Source organism: Amblyomma americanum, chromosome 8 (assembly GCF_052857255.1).
Source record: "Amblyomma americanum isolate KBUSLIRL-KWMA chromosome 8, ASM5285725v1, whole genome shotgun sequence".
Classification (NCBI taxonomy): Eukaryota; Metazoa; Arthropoda; class Arachnida; order Ixodida; family Ixodidae; genus Amblyomma; species Amblyomma americanum.
Window position 1 is genome coordinate 152,669,902 of NC_135504.1, and position 25,866 is coordinate 152,695,767.

The window sequence follows — 25,866 nt, forward strand, 5'->3', positions numbered from 1 at the left end:
TTGCGGATATTGGCGGCGTTCTCACCTGATTCCTCACGTCATCGGACACCAGCTATAAAGACAGCGACCCATCGCCTTCGGCCTCACTTGGCAGCGGCGCCGATAAACGGCGAGCGCGAACTTACTCTGCTCTGCGTTTTTCTGCAGATTGCCTTCCACCGTCTGAACTTAGTGCTCTCGGTAAGTTGACTGCACGAGCCCGGCAAGCGTTGGCTTGCCCTTACCGGCTAAAAGGGGCGGTTTCCTTCAGCGGTTGCGGCTATCGGCGGCGTTCTTACCTTATTCCTGACGTCATCGGACACCAGCTATAAAGGCAGCGACCCATCGCCTTCGGCCTCACTTGGCACCGGCGACGATAAACGGCGAGCACTAACTTACTCTGTTCTACGTTTTGGTGCAGATTGCCTTCCACCGTCTGAACTTAGTGCTCTCAACCAGTTGACTGCACGAGCCTGGCAAGCGTTGGCATGGCCTTACCGGCTAAAAGGGGCGGTTTCCTTCAGCGGTTGCGGCTATCGGCAGCGTTCTTACCTGATTCCTGACGTCATCGGACACCAGCTATAAACACAGCGACCCATCGCCTTCGGCTTCACTTGGCAGCGGCGACGATAAACGGCGAGCAACAACTTACTCTGTTCTACGTTTTGGTGCAGATTGCCTTTCACCGTCTGAACTTTGTGCTTTCAACCAGTTGACGCCACGAGTGTGGCAAGCGTTGGCTTGCCCTTACCGGCTAAAAGGGGCGGTTTCCTTCAGCGGTTGCGGCTATCGGCGGCGTTCTTACCTGACTCCTGACGTCATCGGACACCAGCTATAAAGACAGCGACCCATCGCCTTCGGCCTCACTTGGCAGCGGCGACGATAAACGGCGAGCGCTAACTTACTCTGTTATGCGTTTTGCTGCAGATTGCCTTCCACCGTCTGACCTTTGTGCTCTCAACCAGTTGACTACACGAGTGTGACAAGGGTTGGCTTGCTCTTACCGGCTAAAAGGGGCGGTTTCCTTCAGCGGTTGCGGATATCGGCGGCATTCTCACCTGATTCCTGACGTCATCGGACACCAGCTATAAAGACAGCGAACCATCGCCTTCGGCCTCACTTTGCAGCGGCGACGATAAACGGCGAGCCCCAACTTACTCAGTTCTGCGTTTTGCTGCAGATTGCCTTCCACCGTCTGAACTTAGTGCTCTCAACCAGTTGACTGCACGAGTGTGACAAGCGTTGGCTTGCCCTTATCGGATAAATGGGGCGGTTTCCTTCAGCGGTTGCGGATATCGGCGGCGTTCTCACCTGATTCCTGACGTCATCGGACACCGGCTATAAAGGCAGCGACCCATCGCCTTCGGCCTCACTTGGCAGCGGCGACGATAAACGGCGAGCGCTAACTTACTCTGTTATGCGTTTTGCTGCAGATTGCCTTCCACCGTCTGACCTTTGTGCTCTCAACCAGTTGACTACACGAGTGTGACAAGGGTTGGCTTGCTCTTACCGGCTAAAAGGGGCGGTTTCCTTCAGCGGTTGCGGATATCGGCGGCATTCTCACCTGATTCCTGACGTCATCGGACACCAGCTATAAAGACAGCGAACCATCGCCTTCGGCCTCACTTTGCAGCGGCGACGATAAACGGCGAGCCCCAACTTACTCAGTTCTGCGTTTTGCTGCAGATTGCCTTCCACCGTCTGAACTTAGTGCTCTCAACCAGTTGACTGCACGAGTGTGACAAGCGTTGGCTTGCCCTAATCGGATAAATGGGGCGGTTTCCATCAGCGGTTGCGGATATCGGCGGCGTTCTCACCTGATTCCTGACGTCATCGGACACCAGCTATAAAGACAGCGACCCATCGCCTTCGGCCTCACTTGGCAGCGACGTCGATAAGCGGCGAGCACCAACTTACTCTGCTCTGCGTGTTGCTGCAGATTGCCTTCCACCGTCTGAACATAGTGCTCTCAACCAGTTGACTGCACGAGCGTGGCAAGCGTTGGATTGCCCTTACCGGCTTAAAGGGGCGGTTTCCTTCAGCGGTTGCGGCTAACGGCGGCGTTCTCACCTGACTCCTGACGTCATCGGACACCAGCTATAAAGACAGCGACCCATCGCCTTTGGCCTCACTTGGCAGCGGCGACGATAAACGGTGAGCACCAACTTACTCTTTTCTGCGCATTGCTTCAGATTGCCTTCCACCGTCTGAACTTTGTGCTCTCAACCAGTTGACTGCACGAGCGTGTCAAGCGTTGGCTTGCCCTTACCGGCTAAAAGGGGCGGTTTCCTTCAGCGGTTGCGGCTATCGGCGGCGTTCTCACCTGATTCCTGACGTCATCGGACACCAGCTATAAAGACAGCGACCCATCGCCTTCGACCTTACTTGGCAGCGGCGACGATAAACGGCGAGCACCAACTTACTCTGTTCTGCGCATTGCTGCAGATTGCCTTCCACCGTCTGAACTTAGTGCTCTCAACCAGTTGACTGCAAGAGCCTGGCAGCCTTTACCGGCTAAAAAGGTGCGGTATCATTCAGCGGTTGCGGATATCGGCGGCGTTCTCACCTGATTCCTCACGTCATCGGACACCAGCTATAAAGACAGCGACCCATCGCGTTGGGCCTCACTTGGCAGCGGCGACGATAAACGGCGAGCACCAACTTACTCTGCTCTGCGTGTTGCTGCAGATTGCCTTTCACCGTCTGAAATAAGTGCTCTCAACCAGTTGAATGCACGAGCGTGGCAAGCGTTGGCTTGCCCTTACCGGCTAAAAGGGGCGGTTTCCTTCAGCGGTTGCGGCTATCGGCGGCGTTATCACCTGATTCCTAACGTCATCGGACACCAGCTATAAAGACAGCGACCCATCGCCTTCGGCCTCACTTGGCAGCGGCGACGATAAACGGCGAGCACCATCTTACTCTGCTCTGCGAGTTGCTGCAGATTGCCTTCCACCGTCTGAAATTAGTGCTCTCCACCAGTTAACTGCACGAGCCTGGCAAGCGTTCGCTTGCCCTTACCGGCTATAAGGGGCGGTTTCCTTCAGCGGTTGCGGCTATCAGCGGCGTTCTCACCTGATTCCTGACGTCATCGAACACCAGCTATAAAGACAGCGACCCATCGCCTGCGGCTTCACTTGGCAGCGGCGACGATAAACGGCGAGCACTAACTTACTCTGTTCTGCGTATTGCTGCAGATTGCCTTTCACCGTCTGAACTTGGTGCTCTCAAACAGTTGACTGCACGAGTGTGACAAGCGTTGGCTTGCCCTTATCGGATAAAAGGGGCGGTTTCCTTCAGCGGTTGCGGATATCGGCGGCGTTCTCACCTGATTCCTGACGTCATCGGACACCAGCTATAAAGACAGCGACCCATCGCCTTCGGCCTCACTTGGCAGCGGTGACGATAAACGGCGAGCACCACCTTACTCTGTTCTGCGTATTGCTGCAGATTGCCTTCCACCGTCTGAACTTAGTGCTCTCAACCAGTTGACTGCAAGAGCCTGGCAGCCTTTACCGGCTAAAAAGGGGCGGTATTCTTCAGCGGTTTCGGATATCGGCGGCGTTCTAACCTGATTCCTCACGTCATCGGACACCAGCTATAAAAACAGCGACCCATCGCCTTCGGCCTCACTTGGCAGCGGCGACGATAAACGGCGAGCACCAACTTACTCAGTTCTGCGTTTTGCTGCAGATTGCCTTCCACAGTTTGAACTTAGTGCTCTCAACCAGTTGACTACACGAGTGTGACAAGGGTTGGCTAGCCCTTACCGGCTAAAAGGGGCGGTTTCCTTCAGCGGTTGCGGATATCGGCGGCGTTCTCACCTGATTCCTGACGTCATCGGACACCGGCTATAAAGGCAGCGACCCATCGCCTTCGGCCTCACTTGGCAGCGGCGACGATAAACGGCGAGCACTAACTTACTCTGTTCTGCGTTTTGCTGCAGATTGCCTTCCACCGTCTGACCTTTGTGCTCTCAACCAGTTGACTACACGAGTGTGACAAGGGTTGGCTTGCTCTTACCGGCTAAAAGGGGCGGTTTCCTTCAGCGGTTGCGGATATCGGCGGCATTCTCACCTGATTCCTGACGTCATCGGACACCAGCTATAAAGACAGCGAACCATCGCCTTCGGCCTCACTTTGCAGCGGCGACGATAAACGGCGAGCACCAACGTACTCAGTTCTGCGTTTTGCTGCAGATTGCCTTCCACAGTCTGAACTTAGTGCTCCCAACCAGTTGACTACACGAGTGTGACAAGGGTTGGCTTGCCCTTACCGGCTAAAAGGGGCGGTTTCCTTCAGCGATTGCGGCTATCGGCGGCGTTCTCACCTGATTCCTGACGTCATCGGACACCAGCTATAAAGATAGCGACCCATCGCCTTCGGCCTCACTTGGCATCGGCGACGATAAATGGCGAGCACCACCTTACTCTGTTCTGCGTTTTGCTGCAGATTGCCTTCCACCGTCTGAACTTAGTGCTCTCATCCAGTTGACTGCACGAGCGTGGCAAGCGTTGGCTTGCCCTTACCGGCTAAAAGGGGCGGTTTCCTTCAGCGGTTGCGGCTATCGGCGGCGTTCTCACCTGATTCCTAACGTCATCGGACACCAGCTATAAAGACAGCGACCCATCGCCTTCGGCCTCACTTGGCAGCGGCGACGATAAACGGCGAGCACCATCTTACTCTGTTCTGCGTGTTGCTGCAGATTGCCTTCCACCGTCTGAAATTAGTGCTCTCAACCAGTTAACTGCACGAGCCTGGCAAGCGTTCGCTTGCACTTACCGGCTATAAGGGGCGGTTTCCTTCAGCGGTTGGGGCTATCAGCGGCTTTCTCACCTGATTCCTGACGTCATCGAACACCAGCTATAAAGACAGCGACCCATCGCCTTCGGCTTCACTTGGCAGCGGCGACGATAAACGGCGAGCACCAACTTACTCTGTTCTGCGTATTGCTGCAGATTTCCTTTCACCGTCTGAACTTGGTGCTCTCAAACAGTTGACTGCACGAGCTTGGCAAGCGTTGGCTTGCCCTTACCGGCTAAAAGGGGCGGTTTCATTCAGCGGTTGCAGCTATCGGCGGCGTTCTCACCTGATTCCTGACGTCATCGGACACCAGCTATAAAGACAGCGACCCATCGCCTTCGGCCTCACTTGGCAGCGGCGACGATAAACGGCGAGCACCAACTTACTCTGTTCTGCGTGTTGCTGCAGATTGCCTTCCACCGTCTGAACATAGTGCTCTCAACCAGTTGACTGCACGAGCCTGGCAAGCGTTGGCTTGCCCTTACCGGCTAAAAAAGGCGGTTTCCTTCAGCGGTTGCGGCTATTGGCGGCGTTCTAACCTGATTCCTGACGTCATCGGACACCAGCTATAAAGACAGCGACCCATCGCCTTCGGCCTCACTTGGCAGCGGTGACGATAAACGGCGAGCACCACCTTAATCTGTTCTGCGTATTGCTGCAGATTGCCTTCCACCGTCTGAACTTAGTGCTCTCAACCAGTTGACTGCAAGAGCCTGGCAGCCTTTACCGGCTAAAAAGGGGCGGTATTCTTCAGTGGTTGCGGATATCGGCGGCCTTCTCACCTGATTCCTCACGTCATCGGACACCAGCTATAAAGCCAGCAACCCATCGCCTTCGGCCTCACTTGGCAGCGGCGCCGATAAACGGCGAGCACCAACTTACTCTGCACTGCGTGTTGCTGCAGATGGCCTTCCACCGTCTGAACTTAGTGCTCTCAACCAGCTGACTGCACGAGCCTGGAAAGCGTTGGCTTGCCCTTACCGGCTTAAAGGGGCGGTTTCCTTCAGCGATTGCGGCTATCGGCGGCGTTCTCACCTGATTCCTGACGTCATCGGACACTAGCTATAAAGACAGCGACCCATCGCCTTCGGCCTCACTTGGCAGCGACGTCGATAAGCGGCGAGCACCAACTTACTCTGCTCTGCGTGTTGCTGCAGATTGCCTTCCACCGTCTGAACATAGTGCTCTCAACCAGTTGACTGCACGAGCGTGGCAAGCGTTGGATTGCCCTTACCGGCTTAAAGGGGCGGTTTCCTTCAGCGGTTGCGGCTAACGGCGGCGTTCTCACCTGACTCCTGACGTCATCGGACACCAGCTATAAAGACAGCGACCCATCGCCTTTGGCCTCACTTGGCAGCGGCGACGATAAACGGTGAGCACCAACTTACTCTTTTCTGCGCATTGCTTCAGATTGCCTTCCACCGTCTGAACTTTGTGCTCTCAACCAGTTGACTGCACGAGCGTGTCAAGCGTTGGCTTGCCCTTACCGGCTAAAAGGGGCGGTTTCCTTCAGCGGTTGCGGCTATCGGCGGCGTTCTCACCTGATTCCTGACGTCATCGGACACCAGTTATAAAGACAGCGACCCATCGCCTTCGACCTTACTTGGCAGCGGCGACGATAAACGGCGAGCACCAACTTACTCTGTTCTGCGCATTGCTGCAGATTGCCTTCCACCGTCTGAACTTAGTGCTCTCAACCAGTTGACTGCAAGAGCCTGGCAGCCTTTACCGGCTAAAAAGGTACGGTATCATTCAGCGGTTGCGGATATCGGCGGCGTTCTCACCTGATTCCTCACGTCATCGGACACCAGCTATAAAGACAGCGACCCATCGCGATGGGCCTCACTTGGCAGCGGCGACGATAAACGGCGAGCACCAACTTACTCTGCTCTGCGTGTTGCTGCAGATTGCCTTTCACCGTCTGAAATAAGTGCTCTCAACCAGTTGAATGCACGAGCGTGGCAAGCGTTGGCTTGCCCTTACCGGCTAAAAGGGGCGGTTTCCTTCAGCGGTTGCGGCTATCGGCGGCGTTCTCACCTGATTCCTAACGTCATCGGACACCAGCTATAAAGACAGCGACCCATCGCCTTCGGCCTCACTTGGCAGCGGCGACGATAAACGGCGAGCACCAACTTACTCTGCTCTGCGTGTTGCTGCACATTGCCTTCCACCGTCTGAAATTAGTGCTCTCAACCAGTTGACTGCACGAGCCTGGCAAGCGTTGGCTTGCCCTTACCGGCTAAATGGGGCGGTTTCCTTCAGCGGTTGCGGCTATCAGCGGCGTTCTCACCTGATTCCTGACGTCATCGAACACCAGCTATAAAGACAGCAACCCATCGCCTTCGGCTTCACTTGGCAGCGGCGACGATAAACGGCGAGCACCAACTTACTCTGTTCTGCGTATTGCTGCAGATTGCCTTTCACCGTCTGAACTTGGTGCTCTCAGCCAGTTGACTGCACGAGCGTGGCAAGCGTTGGCTTGCCCTTACCGGCTAAAAGGGGCGGTTTCATTCAGCGGTTGCAGCTATCGGCGGCGTTCTCACCTGATTCCTGATGTCATCGGACACCAGCTATAAAGACAGCGACCCATCGCCTTCGGCCTCACTTGGCATGGCGACGATAAACGGCGAGCACCAACTTACTCAGTTCTGCGTTTTGCTGCAGATTGCCTTCCACCGTCTGAGCTTAGTGCTCTCAACCAGTTGACTGCACGAGTGTGACAAGCGTTGGCTTGCCCTTATCGGATAAAAGGGGCGGTTTCCTTCAGCGGTTGCGGATATCGGCGGCGTTCTCACCTGATTCCTGACGTCATCGGACACCAGCTATAAAGACAGCGACCCAACGCCTTCGGCCTCACTTGGCAGCGGTGACGATAAACGGCGAGCACCACCTTACTCTGTTCTGCGTATTGCTGCAGATTGCCTTCCACCGTCTGAACTTAGTGCTCTCAACCAGTTGACTGCAAGAGCCTGGCAGCCTTTACCGGCTAAAAAGGGGCGGTATTCTTCAGCGGTTGCGGCTATCGGCGGCGTTCTCACCTGATTCCTAACGTCATCGGACACCAGCTATAAAAACAGCGACCCATCGCCTTCGGCCTCACTTGGCAGCGGCGACGATAAACGGCGAGCACCAACTTACTCAGTTCTGCGTTTTGCTGCAGATTGCCTTCCACCGTCTGACCTTTGTGCTCTCAACCAGTTGACTACACGAGTGTGACAAGGGTTGGCTTGCTCTTACCGGCTAAAAGGGGCGGTTTCCTTCAGCGGTTGCGGATATCGGCGGCATTCTCACCTGATTCCTGACGTCATCGGACACCAGCTATAAAGACAGCGAACCATCGCCTTCGGCCTCACTTTGCAGCGGCGACGATAAACGGCGAGCACCAACGTACTCAGTTCTGCGTTTTACTGCAGATTGCCTTCCACAGTCTGAACTTAGTGCTCCCAACCAGTTGACTACACGAGTGTGACAAGGGTTGGCTTGCCCTTACCGGCTAAAAGGGGCGGTTTCCTTCAGCGATTGCGGCTATCGGCGGCGTTCTCACCTGATTCCTGACGTCATCGGACACCAGCTATAAAGATAGCGACCCATCGCCTTCGGCTTCACTTGGCAGCGGCGACGATAAACGGCGAGCACCAACTTACTCTGTTCTGCGTATTGCTGCAGATTTCCTTTCACCGTCTGAACTTGGTGCTCTCAAACAGTTGACTGCACGAGCTTGGCAAGCGTTGGCTTGCCCTTACCGGCTAAAAGGGGCGGTTTCATTCAGCGGTTGCAGCTATCGGCGGCGTTCTCACCTGATTCCTGACGTCATCGGACACCAGCTATAAAGACAGCGACCCATCGCCTTCGGCCTCACTTGGCAGCGGCGACGATAAACGGCGAGCACCAACTTACTCTGTTCTGCGTGTTGCTGCAGATTGCCTTCCACCGTCTGAACATAGTGCTCTCAACCAGTTGACTGCACGAGCCTGGCAAGCGTTGGCTTGCCCTTACCGGCTAAAAAAGGCGGTTTCCTTCAGCGGTTGCGGCTATTGGCGGCGTTCTAACCTGATTCCTGACGTCATCGGACACCAGCTATAAAGACAGCGACCCATCGCCTTCGGCCTCACTTGGCAGCGGTGACGATAAACGGCGAGCACCACCTTACTCTGTTCTGCGTATTGCTGCAGATTGCCTTCCACCGTCTGAACTTAGTGCTCTCAACCAGTTGACTGCAAGAGCCTGGCAGCCTTTACCGGCTAAAAAGGGGCGGTATTCTTCAGTGGTTGCGGATATCGGCGGCCTTCTCACCTGATTCCTCACGTCATCGGACACCAGCTATAAAGCCAGCAACCCATCGCCTTCGGCCTCACTTGGCAGCGGCGCCGATAAACGGCGAGCACCAACTTACTCTGCACTGCGTGTTGCTGCAGATGGCCTTCCACCGTCTGAACTTAGTGCTCTCAACCAGCTGACTGCACGAGCCTGGAAAGCGTTGGCTTGCCCTTACCGGCTAAAAGGGGCGGTTTCCTTCAGTGGTTGCGGCTATCAGCGGCGTTCTCACCTGATTCCTGACGTCATCGGACACTAGCTATAAAGACAGCGACCCATCGCCTTCGGCCTCACTTGGGAGCGGCGACGATAAACGGCGAGCACTAACTTACTCTGTTCTGCGTTTTGCTGCAGATTGCCTTCCACCGTCTGACCTTTGTGCTCTCAACCAGTTGACTACACGAGTGTGACAAGGGTTGGCTTGCTCTTACCGGCTAAAAAGGGCGGTTTCCTTCAGCGGTTTCGGATATCGGCGGCGTTCTCACCTGATTCCTGACGTCATCGGACACCGGCTATAAAGGCAGCGACCCATCGCCTTCGGCCTCACTTGGCAGCGGCGCCGATAAGCAGCGAGCACCAACTTACTCTGCTCTGCGTTTTGCTGCAATTTGCCTTCCACCGCCTGACCTTTGTGCTCTCAACCAGTTGACTACACGAGTGTGACAAGGGTTGGCTTGCTCTTACCGGCTAAAAGGGGCGGTTTCCTTCAGCGGTTTCGGATATCGGCGGCGTTCTCACCTGATTCCTGACGTCATCGGACACCGGCTATAAAGGCAGCGACCCATCGCCTTCGGCCTCACTTGGCAGCGGCGCCGATAAGCAGCGAGCACCAACTTACTCTGCTCTGCGTTTTGCTGCAGATTGCCTTCCACCGTCTGAACTTAGTGCTCTCAACCAGTTGACTACACGAGTGTGACAAGCGTTGGCTTGCCCTAATCGGATAAATGAAGCGGTTTCCATCAGCGGTTGCGGATATCGGCGGCGTTCTCACCTGATTCCTGACGTCATCGGACACTAGCTATAAAGACAGCGACCCATCGCCTTCGGCCTCACTTGGCAGCGGCGACGATAAACGGCGAGCACTAACTTACTCTGTTCTGCGTTTTGCTGCAGATTGCCTTCCACCGTCTGACCTTTGTGCTCTCAACCAGTTGACTACACGAGTGTGACAAGGGTTGGCTTGCTCTTACCGGCTAAAAAGGGCGGTTTCCTTCAGCGGTTTCGGATATCGGCGGCGTTCTCACCTGATTCCTGACGTCATCGGACACCGGCTATAAAGGCAGCGACCCATCGCCTTCGGCCTCACTTGGCAGCGGCGCCGATAAGCAGCGAGCACCAACTTACTCTGCTCTGCGTTTTGCTGCAGATTGCCTTCCACCGTCTGACCTTTGTGCTCTCAACCAGTTGACTACACGAGTGTGACAAGGGTTGGCTTTCTCTTACCGGCTAAAAAGGGCGGTTTCCTTCAGCGGTTTCGGATATCGGCGGCGTTCTCACCTGATTCCTGACGTCATCGGACACCGGCTATAAAGGCAGCGACCCATCGCCTTCGGCCTCACTTGGCAGCGGCGCCGATAAGCAGCGAGCACCAACTTACTCTGCTCTGCGTTTTGCTGCAGATTGCCTTCCACCGTCTGAACTTAGTGCTCTCAACCAGTTGACTACACGAGTGTGACAAGCGTTGGCTTGCCCTAATCGGATAAATGGGGCGGTTTCCATCAGCGGTTGCGGATATCGGCGGCGTTCTCACCTGATTCCTGACGTCATCGGACACCAGCTATAAAGACAGCGACCCATCGCCTTCGGCCTCACTTGGCAGCGACGTCGATAAGCGGCGAGCACCAACTTACTCTGCTCTGCGTGTTGCTGCAGATTGCCTTCCACCGTCTGAACATAGTGCTCTCAACCAGTTGACTGCACGAGCGTGGCAAGCGTTGGATTGCCCTTACCGGCTTAAAGGGGCGGTTTCCTTCAGCGGTTGCGGCTAACGGCGGCGTTCTCACCTGACTCCTGACGTCATCGGACACCAGCTATAAAGACAGCGACCCATCGCCTTTGGCCTCACTTGGCAGCGGCGACGATAAACGGTGAGCACCAACTTACTCTTTTCTGCGCATTGCTTCAGATTGCCTTCCACCGTCTGAACTTTGTGCTCTCAACCAGTTGACTGCACGAGCGTGTCAAGCGTTGGCTTGCCCTTACCGGCTAAAAGGGGCGGTTTCCTTCAGCGGTTGCGGCTATCGGCGGCGTTCTCACCTGATTCCTGACGTCATCGGACACCAGTTATAAAGACAGCGACCCATCGCCTTCGACCTTACTTGGCAGCGGCGACGATAAACGGCGAGCACCAACTTACTCTGTTCTGCGCATTGCTGCAGATTGCCTTCCACCGTCTGAACTTAGTGCTCTCAACCAGTTGACTGCAAGAGCCTGGCAGCCTTTACCGGCTAAAAAGGTACGGTATCATTCAGCGGTTGCGGATATCGGCGGCGTTCTCACCTGATTCCTCACGTCATCGGACACCAGCTATAAAGACAGCGACCCATCGCGATGGGCCTCACTTGGCAGCGGCGACGATAAACGGCGAGCACCAACTTACTCTGCTCTGCGTGTTGCTGCAGATTGCCTTTCACCGTCTGAAATAAGTGCTCTCAACCAGTTGAATGCACGAGCGTGGCAAGCGTTGGCTTGCCCTTACCGGCTAAAAGGGGCGGTTTCCTTCAGCGGTTGCGGCTATCGGCGGCGTTCTCACCTGATTCCTAACGTCATCGGACACCAGCTATAAAGACAGCGACCCATCGCCTTCGGCCTCACTTGGCAGCGGCGACGATAAACGGCGAGCACCAACTTACTCTGCTCTGCGTGTTGCTGCACATTGCCTTCCACCGTCTGAAATTAGTGCTCTCAACCAGTTGACTGCACGAGCCTGGCAAGCGTTGGCTTGCCCTTACCGGCTAAATGGGGCGGTTTCCTTCAGCGGTTGCGGCTATCAGCGGCGTTCTCACCTGATTCCTGACGTCATCGAACACCAGCTATAAAGACAGCAACCCATCGCCTTCGGCTTCACTTGGCAGCGGCGACGATAAACGGCGAGCACCAACTTACTCTGTTCTGCGTATTGCTGCAGATTGCCTTTCACCGTCTGAACTTGGTGCTCTCAGCCAGTTGACTGCACGAGCGTGGCAAGCGTTGGCTTGCCCTTACCGGCTAAAAGGGGCGGTTTCATTCAGCGGTTGCAGCTATCGGCGGCGTTCTCACCTGATTCCTGATGTCATCGGACACCAGCTATAAAGACAGCGACCCATCGCCTTCGGCCTCACTTGGCATGGCGACGATAAACGCGAGCACCAACTTACTCAGTTCTGCGTTTTGCTGCAGATTGCCTTCCACCGTCTGAGCTTAGTGCTCTCAACCAGTTGACTGCACGAGTGTGACAAGCGTTGGCTTGCCCTTATCGGATAAAAGGGGCGGTTTCCTTCAGCGGTTGCGGATATCGGCGGCGTTCTCACCTGATTCCTGACGTCATCGGACACCAGCTATAAAGACAGCGACCCAACGCCTTCGGCCTCACTTGGCAGCGGTGACGATAAACGGCGAGCACCACCTTACTCTGTTCTGCGTATTGCTGCAGATTGCCTTCCACCGTCTGAACTTAGTGCTCTCAACCAGTTGACTGCAAGAGCCTGGCAGCCTTTACCGGCTAAAAAGGGGCGGTATTCTTCAGCGGTTGCGGCTATCGGCGGCGTTCTCACCTGATTCCTAACGTCATCGGACACCAGCTATAAAAACAGCGACCCATCGCCTTCGGCCTCACTTGGCAGCGGCGACGATAAACGGCGAGCACCAACTTACTCAGTTCTGCGTTTTGCTGCAGATTGCCTTCCACAGTTTGAACTTAGTGCTCTCAACCAGTTGACTACACGAGTGTGACAAGGGTTGGCTAGCCCTTACCGGCTAAAAGGGGCGGTTTTCTTCAGCGGTTGCGGATATCGGCGGCGTTCTCACCTGATTCCTGACGTCATCGGACACCGGCTATAAAGGCAGCGACCCATCGCCTTCGGCCTCACTTGGCAGCGGCGACGATAAACGGCGAGCACTAACTTACTCTGTTCTGCGTTTTGCTGCAGATTGCCTTCCACCGTCTGACCTTTGTGCTCTCAACCAGTTGACTACACGAGTGTGACAAGGGTTGGCTTGCTCTTACCGGCTAAAAGGGGCGGTTTCCTTCAGCGGTTGCGGATATCGGCGGCATTCTCACCTGATTCCTGACGTCATCGGACACCAGCTATAAAGACAGCGAACCATCGCCTTCGGCCTCACTTTGCAGCGGCGACGATAAACGGCGAGCACCAACGTACTCAGTTCTGCGTTTTACTGCAGATTGCCTTCCACAGTCTGAACTTAGTGCTCCCAACCAGTTGACTACACGAGTGTGACAAGGGTTGGCTTGCCCTTACCGGCTAAAAGGGGCGGTTTCCTTCAGCGATTGCGGCTATCGGCGGCGTTCTCACCTGATTCCTGACGTCATCGGACACCAGCTATAAAGATAGCGACCCATCGCCTTCGGCCTCACTTGGCATCGGCGACGATAAATGGCGAGCACCACCTTACTCTGTTCTTCGTTTTGCTGCAGATTGCCTTCCACCGTCTGAACTTAGTGCTCTCATCCAGTTGACTGCACGAGCGTGGCAAGCGTTGGCTTGCCCTTACCGGCTAAAAGGGGCGGTTTCCTTCAGCGGTTGCGGCTATCGGCGGCGTTCTCACCTGATTCCTAACGTCATCGGACACCAGCTATAAAGACAGCGACCCATCGCCTTCGGCCTCACTTGGCAGCGGCGAGGATAAACGGCGAGCACCATCTTACTCTGCTCTGCGTGTTGCTGCAGATTGCCTTCCACCGTCTGAAATTAGTGCTCTCAACCAGTTAACTGCACGAGCCTGGCAAGCGTTCGCTTGCAGTTACCGGCTATAAGGGGCGCTTTCCTTCAGCGGTTGCGGCTATCAGCGGCGTTCTCACCTGATTCCTGACGTCATCGAACACCAGCTATAAAGACAGCGACCCATCGCCTTCGGCTTCACTTGGCAGCGGCGACGATAAACGGCGAGCACCAACTTACTCTGTTCTGCGTATTGCTGCAGATTTCCTTTCACCGTCTGAACTTGGTGCTCTCAAACAGTTGACTGCACGAGCTTGGCAAGCGTTGGCTTGCCCTTACCGGCTAAAAGGGGCGGTTTCATTCAGCGGTTGCAGCTATCGGCGGCGTTCTCACCTGATTCCTGACGTCATCGGACACCAGCTATAAAGACAGCGACCCATCGCCTTCGGCCTCACTTGGCAGCGGCGACGATAAACGGCGAGCACCAACTTACTCTGTTCTGCGTGTTGCTGCAGATTGCCTTCCACCGTCTGAACATAGTGCTCTCAACCAGTTGACTGCACGAGCCTGGCAAGCGTTGGCTTGCCCTTACCGGCTAAAAAAGGCGGTTTCCTTCAGCGGTTGCGGCTATTGGCGGCGTTCTAACCTGATTCCTGACGTCATCGAACACCAGCTATAAAGACAGCGACCCATCGCCTTCGGCCTCACTTGGCAGCGGTGACGATAAACGGCGAGCACCACCTTACTCTGTTCTGCGTATTGCTGCAGATTGCCTTCCACCGTCTGAACTTAGTGCTCTCAACCAGTTGACTGCAAGAGCCTGGCAGCCTTTACCGGCTAAAAAGGGGCGGTATTCTTCAGTGGTTGCGGATATCGGCGGCCTTCTCACCTGATTCCTCACGTCATCGGACACCAGCTATAAAGCCAGCAACCCATCGCCTTCGGCCTCACTTGGCAGCGGCGCCGATAAACGGCGAGCACCAACTTACTCTGCACTGCGTGTTGCTGCAGATGGCCTTCCACCGTCTGAACTTAGTGCTCTCAACCAGCTGACTGCACGAGCCTGGCAAGCGTTGGCTTGCCCTTACCGGCTAAAAGGGGCGGTTTCCTTCAGCGGTTGCGGCTATCAGCGGCGTTCTCACCTGATTCCTGACGTCATCGGACACTAGCTATAAAGACAGCGACCCATCGCCTTCGGCCTCACTTGGCAGCGGCGACGATAAACGGCGAGCACTAACTTACTCTGTTCTGCGTTTTGCTGCAGATTGCCTTCCACCGTCTGACCTTTGTGCTCTCAACCAGTTGACTACACGAGTGTGACAAGGGTTGGCTTGCTCTTACCGGCTAAAAAGGGCGGTTTCCTTCAGCGGTTTCGGATATCGGCGGCGTTCTCACCTGATTCCTGACGTCATCGGACACCGGCTATAAAGGCAGCGACCCATCGCCTTCGGCCTCACTTGGCAGCGGCGCCGATAAGCAGCGAGCACCAACTTACTCTGCTCTGCGTTTTGCTGCAGATTGCCTTCCACCGTCTGACCTTTGTGCTCTCAACCAGTTGACTACACGAGTGTGACAAGGGTTGGCTTGCTCTTACCGGCTAAAAGGGGCGGTTTCCTTCAGCGGTTGCGGATATCGGCGGCATTCTCACCTGATTCCTGACGTCATCGGACACCAGCTATAAAGACAGCGAACCATCGCCTTCGGCCTCACTTTGCAGCGGCGACGATAAACGGCGAGCACCAACTTACTCAGTTCTGCGTTTTGCTGCAGATTGCCTTCCACAGTCTGAACTTAGTGCTCTCAACCAGTTGACTACACGAGTGTGACAAGGGTTGGCTTGCCCTTACCGGCTAAAAGGGGCGGTTTCCTTCAGCGATTGCGGCTATCGGCGGCGTTCTCACCTGATTCCTGACGTCATCGGACACCAGCTATAAAGATAGCGACCCATCGCCTTCGGCCTCACTTGGCATCGGCGACGATAAATGGCGAGCACCACCTTACTCTGTTCTGCGTTTTGCTGCAGATTGCCTTCCACCGTCTGAACTTAGTGCTCTCATCCAGTTGACTGCACGAGCGTGGCAGATACCTCAGTATGTTATAAATATTAGACTTTACAAATTCTTATCAAAGAAAGACATAATAGTAAAACAACAGTATGGTTTTCAGAAAGGAAAAACAGTTCAATCTGCCTTGCTGAACATCAAAGAAAAAATAATATCTAATATTGAGAATAAGATGTATACCGTAGGCATATTTTTAGATTTTAGGAAAGCTTTTGACTCGATTAAACATGATATATTATATAATAAACTTTGTAACTATGGCATTCGTGGAATCACGCTCGACTTAATTAAAAGTTACTTACATAACCGTTACCAGTTTGTAAAAATCAATAGCTTCACATCAACGTCTAAACTGATACAGTATGGTGTCCCGCAGGGATCTATCTTAGGTCCCCTTTTATTTCTTCTCTATATTAATGACATTGTATGTATTCCTCGAACTCCTGATATTATCTTATACGCTGATGACGCAAATATCTTTTTTCAAGGAACCGACTTAACCAGCATATTAACAGAAGCAAATGCATGGCTTGAACAATTGTCTATCTGGTTATATCATAATCAGCTAGTCCTGAACACAGAAAAAACAAACTACATGATATTTCGACCCAAAAATAAGGCAGCAGATTGTTATCTAATGCTAGAATTTCAGAAAAAAGTGATAACGCAAGTAAGCAAACAGAAATTTCTAGGCGTGATCTTTCACGAAAACCTTAACTGGACACCACACATCGATAGCATCTGCACCAATATATCGAAAACCTTAGGTATCCTAAACAAATTCAGGTACATTTTACCCACGTGGTTCAAGCGACAGTTGTACTATGCAATGATCTACTCACGACTACACTGCTGCGTACTGGTATGGGGCACGACTTCAAAGGGCAATCTTGAACGGCTTCATATCATGCAGAAGAAAGCGATTCGATTTATTGAAAACTTATCAGCACGTGAACATACTCAAGGTTTTTTCTATGAAAACAAGATTCTTACATTTACTAACGTATTTCGCCAAGTACTAGCACTCAGAATATACAACGAAATTAAACGTGATCAACCAGGCTTTTTCGCAACATATGAACGTGCTCACTGTGGCTACGAGTTGAGAAATGTATTGTTTACTTCAAACCTGATCAGAACATCCTACGGGAAGCAGTCGGTTGACTTTCAAATCCCTGCACTTTTAAACATGTTTCAGGAAATTGTTCAAATAGTCTGTAACTCCAACTCAGTAAATAGTTTTAAGAGACAAGTTAAAACTTTTTTACTAGATAAAGCATAACTGCGCTGTTTTGATGTATGCTGTTTTAATTTGTTTGATTTTTTCTTAAGTGTTTTTTTATGTACGGTATTCCATTGTATCTTGAGTATTGCCTTTGCATTGTATTCTACCTGCTTAGTGATTGATGTTTCTAATAATGGCGTCTTGTACCGAATCTTTCTGATTGTTTTGTAACTGCACAGTTTTGCTGCCTCCTTATTCTTTCTTGTTGTTGGCGCGACCGGCCACTCGTCTGTCCTGATGCAATATTCCGGAGACGAGGCCTCGTCAGGCGTGCATTAAACGCCTTTTGCCTCGTCTACCTTGGCAGTGCTTTATACCAATGTGTGTTATTCGGTCTTGTATTGTAACCAGTTTTGTCAAAATAAAAAGAAAAAGAAAGAAAGATTCCTAACGTCATCGGACACCAGCTATAAAGACAGCGACCCATCGCCTTCGGCCTCACTTGGCAGCGGCGACGATAAACGTGGAGCACCAGCTTACTCTGCTCTGCGTGTTGCTGCAGAATGCCTTCCACCGTCTGAAATTAGTGCTCTCAACCAGTTAACTGCACGAGCCTGGCAAGCGTTCGCTTGCCCTTGCCGGCTATAAGGGGCGGTTTCCTTCAGCGGTTGCGGCTATCAGCGGCGTTCTCACCTGATTCCTGACGTCATCGAACACCAGCTATAAAGACAGCGACCCATCGCCTTCGGCTTCACTTGGCAGCGGCGACGATAAACGGCGAGCACCAACTTACTCTTTTCTGCCTATTGCTGCAGATTGCCTTTCACCGTCTGAACTTGGTGCTCTCAACCATTTGACTGCACGAGCGTGGCAAGCGTTGGCTTGCCCTTACCGGCTAAAAGGGGCGGTTTCCTTCAGCGGTTGCAGCTATCAGCGGCGTTCTCACCTGATTCCTGACGTCATCGAACACCAGCTATAAAGACAGCGACCCATCGCCTTCGGCTTCACTTGGCAGCGGCGACGATAAACGGCGAGCACCAACTTACTCTGTTCTGCGTATTGCTGCAGATTGCCTTTCACCGTCTGAACTTGGTGCTCTCAAACAGTTGACTGCACGAGCGTGGCAAGCGTTGGCTTGCCCTTACCGGCTAAAAGGGGCGGTTTCATTCAGCGGTTGCAGCTATCGGCGGCGTTCTCACCTGATTCCTGACGTCATCGGACACCAGCTATAAAGACAGCGACCCATCGCCTTCGGCCTCACTTGGCAGCGGCGACGATAAACGGCGAGCACCAGCTTACTCTGTTCTGCGTGTTCCTGCAGATTGCCTTCCACCGTCTGAACTTAGTGCTCTCAACCAGTTGACTGCAAGAGCCTGGCAGCCTTTACCGGCTAAAAAGGTGCGGTATCATTCAGCGGTTGCGGATATCGGCGGCGTTCTCACCTGATTCCTCACGTCATCGGACACCAGCTATAAAGACAGCGACCCATCGCGTTGGGCCTCACTTGGCAGCGGCGACGATAAACGGCGAGCACCAACTTACTCTGCTCTGCGTGTTGCTGCAGATTGCCTTTCACCGTCTGAAATAAGTGCTCTCAACCAGTTGAATGCACGAGCGTGGCAAGCGTTGGCTTGCCCTTACCGGCTAAAAGGGGCGGTTTCCTTCAGCGGTTGCGGCTATCGGCGGCGTTCTCACCTGATTCCTAACGTCATCGGACACCAGCTATAAAGACAGCGACCCATCGCCTTCGGCCTCACTTGGCAGCGGCGACGATAAACGGCGAGCACCATCTTACTCTGCTCTGCGAGTTGCTGCAGATTGCCTTCCACCGTCTGAAATTAGTGCTCTCCACCAGTTAACTGCACGAGCCTGGCAAGCGTTCGCTTGCCCTTACCGGCTATAAGGGGCGGTTTCCTTCAGCGGTTGCGGCTATCAGCGGCGTTCTCACCTGATTCCTGACGTCATCGAACACCAGCTATAAAGACAGCGACCCATCGCCTTCGGCTTCACTTGGCAGCGGCGACGATAAACGGCGAGCACTAACTTACTCTGTTCTGCGTATTGCTGCAGATTGCCTTTCACCGTCTGAACTTGGTGCTCTCAAACAGTTGACTGCACGAGCGTGGCAAGCGTTGGCTTGCCCTTACCGGCTAAAAGGGGCGGTTTCATTCAGCGGTTGCAGCTATCGGCGGCGTTCTCACCTGATTCCTGATGTCATCGGACACCAGCTATAAAGACAGCGACCCATCGCCTTCGGCCTCACTTGGCATGGCGACGATAAACGGCGAGCACCAACTTACTCAGTTCTGCGTTTTGCTGCAGATTGCCTTCCACCGTCTGAGCTTAGTGCTCTCAACCAGTTGACTGCACGAGTGTGACAAGCGTTGGCTTGCCCTTATCGGATAAAAGGGGCGGTTTCCTTCAGCGGTTGCGGATATCGGCGGCGTTCTCACCTGATTCCTGACGTCATCGGACACCAGCTATAAAGACAGCGACCCATCGCCTTCGGCCTCACTTGGCAGCGGTGACGATAAACTGCGAGCACCACCTTACTCTGTTCTGCGTATTGCTGCAGATTGCCTTCCACCGTCTGAACTTAGTGCTCTCAACCAGTTGACTTCAAGAGCCTGGCAGCCTTTACCGGCTAAAAAGGGGCGGTATTCTTCAGCGGTTTCGGATATCGGCGGCGTTCTAACCTGATTCCTCACGTCGTCGGACACCAGCTATAAAAACAGCGACCCATCGCCTTCGGCCTCACTTGGCAGCGGCGACGATAAACGGCGAGCACCAACTTACTCAGTTCTGCGTTTTGCTGCAGATTGCCTTCCACAGTTTGAACTTAGTGCTCTCAACCAGTTGACTACACGAGTGTGACAAGGGTTGGCTAGCCCTTACCGGCTAAAAGGGGCGGTTTCCTTCAGCGGTTGCGGATATCGGCGGCGTTCTCACCTGATTCCTGACGTCATCGGACACCGGCTATAAAGGCAGCGACCCATCGCTTTCGGCCTCACTTGGCAGCGGCGACGATAAACGGCGAGCACTAACTTACTCTGTTCTGCGTTTTGCTGCAGATTGCCTTCCACCGTCTGACCTTTGTGCTCTCAACCAGTTGACTACACGAGTGTGACAAGGGTTGGCTTGCTCTTACCGGCTAAAAGGGGCGGTTTCCTTCAGCGGTTGCGGCTATCAGCGGCGTTCTCACCTGATTCCTGACGTCATCGGACACCAGCTATAAAGATAGCGACCCATCGCCTTCGGCCTCACTTGGCATCGGCGACGATAAATGGCGAGCACCACCTTACTCTGTTCTGCGTTTTGCTGCAGATTGCCTTCCACCATCTGAACTTAGTGCTCTCATCCAGTTGACTGCACGAGCGTGGCAAGCGTTGGCTTGCCCTTACCGGCTAAAAGGGGCGGTTTCCTTCAGCGGTTGCGGCTATCGGCGGCGTTCTCACCTGATTCCTAACGTCATCGGACACCAGCTATAAAGACAGCGACCCATCGCCTTCGGCCTCACTTGGCAGCGGCGACGATAAACGGCGAGCACCATCTTACTCCGCTCTGCGTGTTGCTGCAGATTGCCTTCCACCGTCTGAAATTAGTGCTCTCAACCAGTTAACTGCACGAGCCTGGCAAGCGTTCGCTTGCACTTACCGGCTATAAGGGGCGGTTTCCTTCAGCGGTTGCGGCTATCAGCGGCGTTCTCACCTGATTCCTGACGTCATCGAACACCAGCTATAAAGACAGCGACCCATCGCCTTCGGCTTCACTTGGCAGCGGCGACGATAAACGGCGAGCACGAACTTACTCTGTTCTGCGTATTGCTGCAGATTTCCTTTCACCGTCTGAACTTGGTGCTCTCAAACAGTTGACTGCACGAGCTTGGCAAGCGTTGGCTTGCCCTTACCGGCTAAAAGGGGCGGTTTCATTCAGCGGTTGCAGCTATCGGCGGCGTTCTCACCTGATTCCTGACGTCATCGGACACCAGCTATAAAGACAGCGACCCATCGCCTTCGGCCTCACTTGGCAGCGGCGACGATAAACGGCGAGCACTAACTTACTCTGTTCTGCGTTTTGCTGCAGATTCCCTTCCACCGTCTGACCTTTGTGCTCTCAACCAGTTGACTACACGAGTGTGACAAGGGTTGGCTTGCTCTTACCGGCTAAAAAGGGCGGTTTCCTTCAGCGGTTTCGGATATCGGCGGCGTTCTCACCTGATTCCTGACGTCATCGGACACCGGCTATAAAGGCAGCGACCCATCGCCTTCGGCCTCACTTGGCAGCGGCGCCGATAAGCAGCGAGCACCAACTTACTCTGCTCTGCGTTTTGCTGCAGATTGCCTTCCACCGTCTGACCTTTGTGCTCTCAACCAGTTGACTACACGAGTGTGACAAGGGTTGGCTTGCTCTTACCGGCTAAAAGGGGCGGTTTCCTTCAGCGGTTGCGGATATCGGCGGCATTCTCACCTGATTCCTGACGTCATCGGACACCAGCTATAAAGACAGCGAACCATCGCCTTCGGCCTCACTTTGCAGCGGCGACGATAAACGGCGAGCACCAACTTACTCAGTTCTGCGTTTTGCTGCAGATTGCCTTCCACAGTCTGAACTTAGTGCTATCAACCAGTTGACTACACGAGTGTGACAAGGGTTGGCTTGCCCTTACCGGCTAAAAGGGGCGGTTTCCTTCAGCGATTGCGGCTATCGGCGGCGTTCTCACCTGATTCCTGACGTCATCGGACACCAGCTATAAAGATAGCGACCCATCGCCTTCGGCCTCACTTGGCATCGGCGACGATAAATGGCGAGCACCACCTTACTCTGTTCTGCGTTTTGCTGCAGATTGCCTTCCACCGTCTGAACTTAGTGCTCTCATCCAGTTGACTGCACGAGCGTGGCAGATACCTGAGTATGTTATAAATATTAGACTTTACAAATTCTTATCAAAGAAAGACATAATAGTAAAACAACAGTATGGTTTTCAGAAAGGAAAAACAGTTCAATCTGCCTTGCTGAACATCAAAGAAAAAATAATAACTAATATTGAGAATAAGATGTATACCGTAGGCATATTTTTAGATTTTAGGAAAGCTTTTGACTCGATTAAACATGATATATTATATAATAAACTTTGTAACTATGGCATTCGTGGAATCACGCTCGACTTAATTAAAAGTTACTTACATAACCGTTACCAGTTTGTAAAAATCAATAGCTTCACATCAACGTCTAAACTGATACAGTATGGTGTCCCGCAGGGATCTATCTTAGGTCCCCTTTTATTTCTTCTCTATATTAATGACATTGTATGTATTCCTCGAACTCCTGATATTATCTTATACGCTGATGACGCAAATATCTTTTTTCAAGGAACCGACTTAACCAGCATATTAACAGAAGCAAATGCATGGCTTGAACAATTGTCTATCTGGTTATATCATAATCAGCTAGTCCTGAACACAGAAAAAATAAACTACATGATATTTCGACCCAAAAATAAGGCAGCAGATTGTTATCTAATGCTAGAATTTCAGAAAAAAGTGATAACGCAAGTAAGCAAACAGAAATTTCTAGGCGTGATCTTTCACGAAAACCTTAACTGGACACCACACATCGATAGCATCTGCACCAATATATCGAAAACCTTAGGTATCCTAAACAAATTCAGGTACATTTTACCCACGTGGTTCAAGCGACAGTTGTACTATGCAATGATCTACTCACGACTACACTGCTGCGTACTGGTATGGGGCACGACTTCAAAGGGCAATCTTGAACGGCTTCATATCATGCAGAAGAAAGCGATTCGATTTATTGAAAACTTATCAGCACGTGAACATACTCAAGGTTTTTTCTATGAAAACAAGATTCTTACATTTACTAACGTATTTCGCCAAGTACTAGCACTCAGAATATACAACGAAATTAAACGTGATCAACCAGGCTTTTTCGCAACATATGAACGTGCTCACTGTGGCTACGAGTTGAGAAATGTATTGTTTACTTCAAACCTGATCAGAACATCCTACGGGAAGCAGTCGGTTCACTTTCAAATCCCTGCACTTTTAAACATGTTTCAGGAAATTGTTCAAATAGTCTGTAACTCCAACTCAGTAAATAGTTTTAGGAGACAAGTTAAAACTTTTTTACTAGATAAAGCATAACTGCGCTGTTTTGATGTATGCTGTTTTAATTTGTTTGATTTTTTCTTAAGTGTTTTTTTATGTACGGTATTCCATTGTATCTTGAGTATTGCCTTTGCATTGTATTCTACCTGCTTAGTGATTGATGTTTCTAATAATGGCGTCTTGTACCGAATCTTTCTGATTGTTTTGTAACTGGAGAGTTTTGCTGCCTCCTTATTCTTTCTTGTTGTTGGCGCGACCGGCCACTCGTCTGTCCTGATGCAATATTCCGGAGACGAGGCCTCGTCAGGCGTGCATTAAACGCCTTTTGCCTCGTCTACCTTGGCAGTGCTTTATACCAATGTGTGTTATTCGGTCTTGTATTGTAACCAGTTCTGTCAAAATAAAAAGAAAAAGAAAGAAAAAGAAAGAAAGATTCCTAACGTCATCGGACACCAGCTATAAAGACAGCGACCCATCGCCTTCGGCCTCACTTGGCAGCGGCGACGATAAACGTGGAGCACCAGCTTACTCTGCTCTGCGTGTTGCTGCAGAATGCCTTCCACCGTCTGAAATTAGTGCTCTCAACCAGTTAACTGCACGAGCCTGGCAAGCGTTCGCTTGCCCTTGCCGGCTATAAGGGGCGGTTTCCTTCAGCGGTTGCGGCTATCAGCGGCGTTCTCACCTGATTCCTGACGTCATCGAACACCAGCTATAAAGACAGCGACCCATCGCCTTCGGCTTCACTTGGCAGCGGCGACGATAAACGGCGAGCACCAACTTACTCTGTTCTGCGTATTGCTGCAGATTGCCTTTCACCGTCTGAACTTGGTGCTCTCAAACAGTTGACTGCACGAGCGTGGCAAGCGTTGGCTTGCCCTTACCGGCTAAAAGGGGCGGTTTCATTCAGCGGTTGCAGCTATCGGCGGTGTTCTCACCTGATTCCTGACGTCATCGGACACCAGCTATAAAGACAGCGACCCATCGCCTTCGGCCTCACTTGGCAGCGGCGACGATAAACGGCGAGCACCAGCTTACTCTGTTCTGCGTGTTCCTGCAGATTGCCTTCCACCGTCTGAACATAGTGCTCTCAACCAGTTGACTGCACGAGCCTGGCAAGCGTTGGCTTGCCCTTACCGGCTAAAAAAGGCGGTTTCCATCAGCGGTTGCGGCTATTGGCGGCGTTCTCACCTGATTCCTGACGTCATCGGACTCCAGGTATAAAGACAGCGACCCATCGCCTTCGGCCTCACTTGGCAGCGGCGACGATAAACGGCGAGCACCACCTTACTCTGTTCTGCGTATTGCTGCAGTTTGCCTTCCACCGTCTGAACTGAGTGCTCTCAACCATTTAACTGCAAGAGCCTGGCAGCCTTTACCGGCTAAAAAGGGGCGGTATTCTTCAGTGGTTGCGGATATCGGCGGCGTTCTCACCTGATTCCTCACGTCATCGGACACCAGCTATAAAGACAGCGACCCATCGCCTTCGGCCTCACTTGGCAGCGGCGCCGATAAACGGCAAGCACCAACTTACTCTGCTCTGCGTGTTGCTGCAGATTGCCTTTCACCGTCTGAACTTAGTGCTCTCAACCAGTTGACTGCACGAGCCTGGCAAGCGTTGGCTTGCCCTTACCGGCTAAAAAGGGCGGTTTTCTTCAGCGGTTGCGGCTATTGGCGGCGTTCTTACCTGATTCCTGACGTCATCGGACACCAGCTATAAAGACAGCGACCCATCGCCTTCGGCCTCACTTGGCAGCGGCGACGATAAACGGCGAGCACCATCTTACTCTGCTCTGCGTGTTGCTGCAGATTGCCTTCCACCGTCTGAAATTAGTGCTCTCAACCAGTTAACTGCACGAGCCTGGCAAGCGTTCGCTTGCACTTACCGGCTATAAGGGGCGGTTTCCTTCAGCGGTTGCGGCTATCAGCGGCGTTCTCACCTGATTCCTGACGTCATCGAACACCAGCTATAAAGACAGCGACCCATCGCCTTCGGCTTCACTTGGCAGCGGCGACGATAAACGGCGAGCACCAACTTACTCTGTTCTGCGTATTGCTGCAGATTTCCTTTCACCGTCTGAACTTGGTGCTCTCAAACAGTTGACTGCACGAGCTTGGCAAGCGTTGGCTTGCCCTTACCGGCTAAAAGGGGCGGTTTCATTCAGCGGTTGCAGCTATCGGCGGCGTTCTCACCTGATTCCTGACGTCATCGGACACCAGCTATAAAGACAGCGACCCATCGCCTTCGGCCTCACTTGGCAGCGGCGACGATAAACGGCGAGCACCAACTTACTCTGTTCTGCGTGTTGCTGCAGATTGCCTTCCACCGTCTGAACATAGTGCTCTCAACCAGTTGACTGCACGAGCCTGGCAAGCGTTGGCTTGCCCTTACCGGCTAAAAAGGGCGGTTTTCTTCAGCGGTTGCGGCTATTGGCGGCGTTCTTACCTGATTCCTGACGTCATCGGACACCAGCTATAAAGAC